The sequence below is a fragment of the Lipophrys pholis genome, assembly GCF_963383615.2.
Source record: "Lipophrys pholis genome assembly, chromosome: 22".
Classification (NCBI taxonomy): Eukaryota; Metazoa; Chordata; class Actinopteri; order Blenniiformes; family Blenniidae; genus Lipophrys; species Lipophrys pholis.
In genome coordinates this window covers 13,391,952-13,400,372 of record NC_137644.1, presented here as the reverse complement: position 1 = coordinate 13,400,372, position 8,421 = coordinate 13,391,952, and the positions used below count along the sequence as shown (strand labels likewise).

Genomic DNA, 8,421 nt, shown 5'->3' with positions numbered 1-8,421 from the left:
TCCTTCCTACATGAACTTTTCATCCCTCCAGATGTTTGATTTCCTTTGGAAGCAGAAAGTCTACTTGGATGTGACACATTTTGATTTTGCTTTAAGAACGCAGTCTGCAGACCGAAACTGAGCCGGGAGTGGACGTGCGGTCACGTCTTGAAGGGAGGGGCTTGATCGGGTGTTCAGCTCTGGGCTTTTTTTTTTTTTTTTTTTTTTATCATTGAGTGTAGTGGAGGACCGACTGCAGACTGGATCCCCTCTCCTCTCCTCTCCTCTCCTCTCTCTCTCGACTCTCTCAGCTCTACTTTGTCCGGTTAAGATCCGCAGGTAAGTGGAAAAACAACCCACCCACCCCACCCCCACCCCTTAAAAAAAAAAAAAAAAAAAAAAAAAAAAACTTTCTTTGGATGCGTGGCTGCGGATGCTGAAGCGATCGACGCGTAAAAAAAAAGAAATTGACAGATGATCTCCGGAGCGCGCATGGATTGTACTTTTCACAGGCTATCTGTCTCGGCTGTAAGCCGCTCCCCCTTTTGTGCGCTTTTTCACCCCCCCCCCCCCCCCCCCCCCCCCCCCAAAAAAAAAGAAAACCACAATAAAAGTAAATCGCGATTGCGCGTGTTTCGAGGAAAACTTTCCAATAGTTTGTAAGATGTTTCTGCGTAAAGGGGGGGAAAGCGTAATGTGATGTAAAGCGCGCGCCGTCCTTGTGATTGTTATCGAACAAAAGTATGAAGACACGGAGGAGGAGGAGGAAGGGGGGGTTCTCCAAAAGCCTGGGACAGCCAACTTTTCCCCGATCGCCTCAGAAACGGTACTTGACGCCCAAGAAACAAGGAATGCAACCACTTACTCATATCATTACACTTTTATTCGCGTTTTCCCTCAATAGGATCATTAAATGCCAGGCGTTTCCAAAGCGTGGGGGGATTAAACCCCCCCCCCCCCCCCCCAAACTCCTAACGGATGTGAGGATAAAAGCACGACTCCTCTTGTCCCAGTTAGAGGATTTTAACTTGAAATCTGGTAGTTTAATATATCCGGTTTAATCTGACTCCATCAGGCTTTTGAGATACAGAAGCCAGTTGTCTTTAAGCCTCATGAACTTTGGATGCATCCAGCATCTCCTGCAGGAAAAAAAAAAAGGGGGGTGGGGGGTCTTGTCGTGGGGCATTCCCTTCAAGATATCACATTCCCTGCGATCCCACCACCCCTGAGGGTGTGTCATCTCATTGTGCTTGAGTTTGGGGGAAAAACAATTTGTATTTTTTTGTTTTTATGGCAGGACTATTTCAAATAGAAGAGAGTGGAGCGAGCTGCAGGGTTCTGTGCCTCTCTTTTTTTATGCTTTCAGGCCAGCAAAAGTATTGTCCGTGAAACTGTATCTGATAAATTGTGTGGTGTTTGGAAAACACGTGGAGAATGCCCTCCGCTCCTTATAAGGTGCAGACCCAACCTGGTGACAGATGATTGGAATGGCCTCTGGAATGCAGTGCATAACAGCCTTATAGTGCTGCGGGTTCCCGGCAGTTCGGAACCCCCCCTCAGTACGCGCTCATTAACAAACTGCTCGGACTTCATTGTGTCAATGTGTTTACTCTAAATGTTCTTAAATAGTCAACAGCATGTGTTTGTTTTTTTTTAATGGTGAAATACAGTTTTAAATTGTTTCATTTCTAGTGCTACTTACCTAAACTAACTTTGGATCGGTTGTACTGGTCTCATTTTACGTCGGCATACAATCTTTGAAAGTTTGAAGCACAAGTGGTGTGGCGAGTTCAGTGACACTGCATTGTTTCTGTGTTTTCGTTTCGGAAAAGTTTTGAGTTTACGAAATGGTGTAATTTTTGTGCTGGGCCAGTAGTGGGTGCTGTCGTTTGTTATTTGGAATTAAATCACACACGCTCAGAGAACAATACGCTATAAAGATTAACAATGACGAGGACACGGACATTCGTATGGAAAGACGACTGAATTGGATTGAGTCCCAGGAGAAAATGGACGGGCAGTGATGCCACTCTGGAGGCCGCCATTGTTGTTGTTGTCCATTTACGCATGCGCAGAAGAAATATTTACTATGGCCGCGATACACGTGCAGTAGCAGTGTTTCAGAAAAGTTGTTTTTACACGGAGACACGGAGCTGTTTCTCCCACAGAATAAACATCTAAATAAATATTTGTTTTCTTATTTTTGATTTTATATCACAGCACACACACACGTTCAAATTGACTTTTATTTTGAAGTGGTTCCTTTATCGCATAGTCTGCTTTGTTTGTGTAGGTGGGAAAGGTCATCTGCACTCTGTTACAGACCAACTAGAGAACTTTGGTCCGGTCGATTATCTGCGATTATCTGGTGGAGCAAACACAAGAAGTGTCCCAATAAGTGTGATGTAGTGCTTGTGTCACATTTTAAGCAGGAAAATAAAAAAATCCAATAAATCTAGCCTGAGGAAAACAAAGAAAAAGTTAGGGAAATGTCCCATGGGCAAACATGGAGCAATAACGAGGTTAAAATGTTTTAAAATATATATATTGGCTTGCATGGTCAAAGTGGCTAAAACAGCTTAAGGAGTTAATAAAAAAAAAAGAAAGAAAAAAAACTCTTTAATAAGTTTCATTATTCCAGGTGAATTTTCATTCTGGACAAAAACTGTTCTTGTTGTCTTAAAAGTTGCTGTTAAACAAAACCTTAATTGTATTTACGGGTGAATCTGCCAGTTTTGAGACCTGCAGTCTTCCTTTCTTGTTTAATGAAGATGTTGAGGCAACTTGTGGCATGATGTGGTACTACAAGACGTGCATGATAAGGAATAGTTCCCTCGATTGTTTGTGTGAGATTCACCCTCAGAACATGGGCTTTGAAAAAAACTGTTTAGCCTAATAATACCTTGACTTGCAGCCCGTTTAGAAAGTTTTAGCGAAAGTGTTCACAGGTTGAAATGTTCATGTTTATTGTTAGTTTTTACTTCTGTGATTGTCAACATAATTCCCTCTGGTGTTACTGAAACAGAGCAATCACTCAAAATTATAATGAGTATCATCTTTTCATTTCACATTGGCCAAATTATATCTTCTAGGGGGCTACTTATTGTGTTTCCTGTATGATTAATTGATTTATTTATATACTGGAAATTGCAGTTCAGGAGCTAAAAACATGTTGGGTGTTTTTCTTATTGAAACCCACTACCAAACTAAAATTTATTCTGGAATAACTAACTTTGATAATTCTCTCAAACTGCAGAAAAATAGTTTGTCCTCTTACGTTTCAAGTAATTAGCCTATAAATGTTGGTTGCAACAAAGAAAAAAGAAAAGATTATTCTAGGCCTACAAAGGGACATATAAGCTGCGTCCCATGTGGATGGATGGATGGATGGATGGATGGATGGATGGATGGATGGATGGATGGATGGATGGATGGATGGATGGATGGATGGATTACAAGCTCCAGTCTTGGTAATATGTAACTGACAACAATATCAGGATCATTTGGGGAAACGAAATCCAAACCACTAAAACACTGAAAGTGAATTTTCAATAGTTTTTGGGTTCACGGCTGATTTAAACAGCCAACAATTTAATTAGTTTTGGTTTTGTATTTAGCGGATCATTCCATTCCTCTGAACCCTTTTAAATGCTTAAATGTGTAACTTTACAGAATAACCAAGTGACTCATTACTTTTCTGTGTGTCGGTTTATTCAGTGGATTTTGCTGTTTTGAATTCCTCTCCGGTGTCAAATAAAGCCGAGTCAGTACTAACACGCAAACACCGTATGTACAGTTGAGCTCTACTTTCATAAGTGTGGAATTTATTTTTATTTTTTTAATGTTTTGTTTCTTGTTTTCAGTCTTTGCACGCATGTTGTTTCACAAGCGCACCCCTACGCATCTATTTCTGGGCTGAAACACGTTTAACTGCGGGCTTTTACGCTATATAACGCGAGTAGCGCTTTGTACTTAGCAGAGGGATTTTATAATTGGCACGATATGATATGGGCGCAGAAGAATCTGGAGGTAATTGCACGGAGTGATAACAGGGGTTTGGCAGTGTGGGGCGAGAGCCAGGGCCAGGGTTAGGACTGGGCGGGCAGGATGTAGGGAACACTGCCATGCATTTCCGGAGTCTGGCTCTGGACTGCATGGTGCGGTGAAGGCTTCTAGTTACTGTATGCTGGCTCCCTCCCTCCCCACCCTCCCTCCCTCCCCTCTCTCTTTCTCTCCATCTTCTTTTCCGTTCACTTTCCCTCTCCACTCGCTGATTAAAGTTCGACGTCGGATTGCGTGATTATTTTGCCTCATTCTCATCAGCGTGCAGAAAAGCATGAAGCATGGGCAGCTATGTGTTTACACGCATGCATTATATGTGGGTTCTTTGTTATAGCTTGATGCTACATACTCATAATCCACCACGCTATCCAATTCCAAAGCAGGAATCCAGAGTTTCCTTGCGAGGCAGTACTTTTTTTTTCTTTTCTTTTTTTTTTTTTTAACCACCACCGAGCTCAGGCAGCCAACCAAGTGGCGAACTGAATTTGAATAGAATGGAAAACTGGCAGAGACGATATTGAAACGAAAATGATCAAACTGTTCTGTTCTTTTTTTTTTATTTTTTATTTTTTTTATAAATAGACGTTTACCTATACTGTGTTCAGTCCCCCTGTCCCCCCCCCCAAGTGTGGTTCAGTTTTCCACTGATCACATGCTGACATGTCCGTCCAAACGTACATCGTTGCTGCACAGCAGGTGCCAAAGCCATTCTCTGGTTTCTCCTCATAACGGACCAGTGAAACTATGTCAGGCACGTTTCCTGCGCTCACGTCTTTTAATGCAGATTTGTTTGGCGTACAAATATGGTGTGAGACGAGAGGCGCAGCCGCGACCGTGAACTCGTGGCCAAACCAGGGCTGGTTGTTGTATCGCTGGTGTGTCCGTTGAGTCCGTTTTTGGGCTTTCAGGTTTGTGTCTCTTCTGGACGGTTGTGATCGACGTTGCAGCGAGCGGACGCTCATGGGATCCTGGGCTCTCGGCTCGTTCTGTTCCCCCACTCGCCTTTGAATCCGATAGCATGTAATTTGAATGCGCTGCGTCCAGAACCGCACACTAAGTTGTATAATATGGTGAGTTTGGACGGACGGGCAGATGTTGGGTTGGAGGAAGGATTCTTAACTCTTTCCCCGGGTAGCGACGGTCAGCCAAGAAAACAGAACGGGCAGAGGGTCTATTGTTAATTTCTCGCACGGTCACATGGGGAGTTGAAACCTCAGATGGTGTTTATTTATGGGGTAAGATGTTTGTGATATACTGTATAAAAGGATGAAAAGAAAAAGCTCTCATGTCCAATCCGTCCCCTTTGTGTTCTGGCTGTTGCTCCTGGTTTTGCAGTCAGGCTGACATGTGGGGGGAACACGGGGCTCTCGCTTGTTTCTGACACTGCGGTTGTCTCCTGGATGATGAAGACGGCTGCTTTTTTTGTGCTTGTGGATGATGAATGTCAGGTAAAAGTTTTACATCACTCTGTTCTCTGCATGCATGCTGGTGTGGCTGAATAAAACAAACAATGGAAAACGATTCCAACCAATCGTTCCCATGCAAACATCTTGCAAAAGAGTGACAGAACTGCAATAATATATATATTTGCCCAATCATATGAAGCCCTTTTTTTTTTTTTTTTTTTTAATGGTGCACTACATGGCTACATGAATGCATTGTCGCATGTTTAACTACTCCGTTTTTAATCACAGCTACTCTCATTTCATACTGGTCCCTTCCCTCTCCCGTGTCGTTGCTTTCTCTCCAAACCCGAACTTTGATTCTCCTGTCCGAAGCCGTCACGTGGGCATTAAAGACCCGTGTTTGAATTCCTCTGGGTTTTAGTCACACTCTGATGAAGAGGCTTTTTTTGTTAGATCAACCTCTCGCTCGTATCATTTTCTGACTTTAAAGTGTAATCACTCAAGGCCAGATTACCTAACAGGCAGCGCGCCATGTCAGGGTTGGTAATTGGCATATTGGTCCGCCATCTGCTTGTTGCCAGATGCCAAATCCTGCCAGAAGTTTCAAAAGCTGTAGAGAAAGACGGCTGTATATCTTGAGCTTTTCTTTGGTAGCAGATTATTTCTTTCACAAGGCAGTCTTGGTTTATATCTTGAAAGGTAAAACCTCCACTGTTGCTCGCACGGTCCACATTTCACAAGGGGTTTTTTTTTGCGTGTGATTGATTGTGCGAGAGTGAGGTCAGTGCTCCTGAGCAGCACTTCTGATGTCATCCTACAAAGATGCATGTTCTCCCCTTCGTTCCCCAAAAAGCGGGTTATTCTGAGAAGTGTACAACCTTGTTGAGAGGGGACATTTAGCCTTTGGGTTTCTTCTCATCTGATAAAACAAGCACAGGAAATGTCTCCGTGAGCTGATTGGCCCGGTGTTTTCCTTCACCGTCCTCCCGCCGGGACCTCAGACGTGCACAGCGTGTCCCTGTGGCACAGAAAAAAGAAAGAAAAAAGGAAAAACCCACCTTACATGTCTCTCCCCTAACAGCTACATTAACTTTTCCTTTGCCCCGACGCTCTCTTTCCTGTAACACCAATCTCCTCTACCTCAGCGTTTTTTTTCTTCTCCCCCAAAAAGAAATGATTGCTATAACGTTCATTCTCACTTCACCCAACTCCGTCCCGCCGCCAACTTTCCGTTCTTTCCCCTCTGTCCTCTCTTCACCTCCGCTCTCCCCTCCTCCTCCTCCTCCTCCTCCTTCTCTTCTTCCTCCCTTCTCCTCTCAGCTTTTTTCTTTCTTTTTTTTTCTTTTTTTTTTTTTTTTTCCCCAAAAGAGTCTCTAAATTAAACAAACATGGCTAATCAAGAGCCTGTCAAATCACTGCTTAAAAGTCCCATAGTTTAGGGTAATGGGGAATTAGGGGAACGTGGAGGTAATAAGGTGATGTAAATCCCGGGGGAGTGTGTGAAGAATACCGCTCAGCGTGAACACATGACCAGTGAGGTCATGTGTTTACACAGTGAGCAAGGTTAACCGCTCGATGAATCGTACAGTGGTGGTGGTGGTGGTTGGGGGGGGGTTGCGGAACAGACAGGGCAGTGTGCGGGTCAGTTATAGGCCTGCTGGATTTATGCCCGCGGCTGCCGAGGTGCTGTACGTGTTGAAGTGTGTACGGGGCGGCTCGCAGAGTCCACGTTGGACGGCGGCCACGCTGGGAGCGAGAACTGGCAGGAGCGAGGACGAGCGTGTATGTGGTAATGATGGAAGTGCGGACTGACCTCATACGCATAAAACAATCACTGTGTCCTTACATGGGTATTCGCATGAGTCAGGCTCCCAGTGTTATATTGTTTCAGACTTTGGATGAGCTTCGTTGCTGGTTTTTTTTTTTTTTTTTTTATTTCGACCAAGTATTTGAGCATTTATTTGAAGTCTCGGTGTGAGTAACTTGAGCACATCGCAGTGTTGTTACATGGTCCCGACAACCTATGTAGGCGCGTCGGTCTCAAACCAAGAATTATTTTTGCCGTCAAATTTGCCAGTTACTTCCCTGACTGAACTCTTTATAAGCTCCAACCGCCAAATAAATCCAGTTTACGAGAATCAAAAGGCCGAGAAGAAAAGCGACCCTTACTTTTGAGAAAGTGACACAAGTAAATGTTGCATTCTTAACTTTGTTAGTGACGTAAATGTGAATGATCTATTACTGAGTTGAAGAGAGGGGCGATGATAATGCAACATATTATCATACAAGTAGCAGTGGCATCTGAATCAGTTCTTTTAATCTGTATGTTATACATATACATATCTTTCCAATTTTTTTTTAACTGATCAGAAGTCGAGTGTTCTGAAAATATGTGATTGACAATAAATACCTTGGTCTGAGTTGCTGGATTTTACACCAATTGAGCCCAATTCAAAGTTGACATTGCGCACAGACGTGAGATAGCCGAGTTACAAACAAATGCTCTGACAATCGTGTGTTAATGCACTGCAATGTGATTTAACACCTGTTATATATGACTGCATTTTAAAACGAGATGCAAATCTGCTCAGGAGTGCTCTTATTGTGGTAATTTCCTCAGCTGGCGCCCCAGTGATTCTGATTCTCTGACTTTATCATAAGGGTTGTAGGTCATCTAGTCTTACGTACCTCCACTGTTGCTATTCTTTTTTCCACAGCTTTCACGCTGCATCGGGTTCAGATTTAAATCTATAACACTAATATGCTGGATAAATTTCCTCACCAAGACGTCCAAAACCATCGTACCATATCTTAGTGATTCAGCTCAGAGCTTTATCCAATCATTCCATGTTGAACTCAACCGAACGAACACTGAAACAATGCCGTTTCCAGCGGATCATTCTCATTCAACATGGCCGAATGCAGACAGTCTTTACACATGATGCCACTCAGAGTGTTACTCTGGGTTGAACAC

The 8,421-nt window shown here is 43.3% G+C and overlaps 1 protein-coding gene across 2 annotated transcripts in view; it reads left to right on the top strand.

The window, feature by feature from the left end:
* Positions 1–210: 210 nt before the first annotated feature.
* The window catches only part of cald1a (caldesmon 1a), a 60,485-nt gene continuing 52,274 nt past the window's right edge, over positions 211–8,421 (top strand). For both annotated transcript variants that reach the window (XR_013936498.1, XM_080492300.1), the window contains exon 1: positions 211–318. The gene's annotated coding sequence lies outside the window, so the exon portion shown is untranslated. The remainder of the gene's footprint in view (positions 319–8,421) is intronic.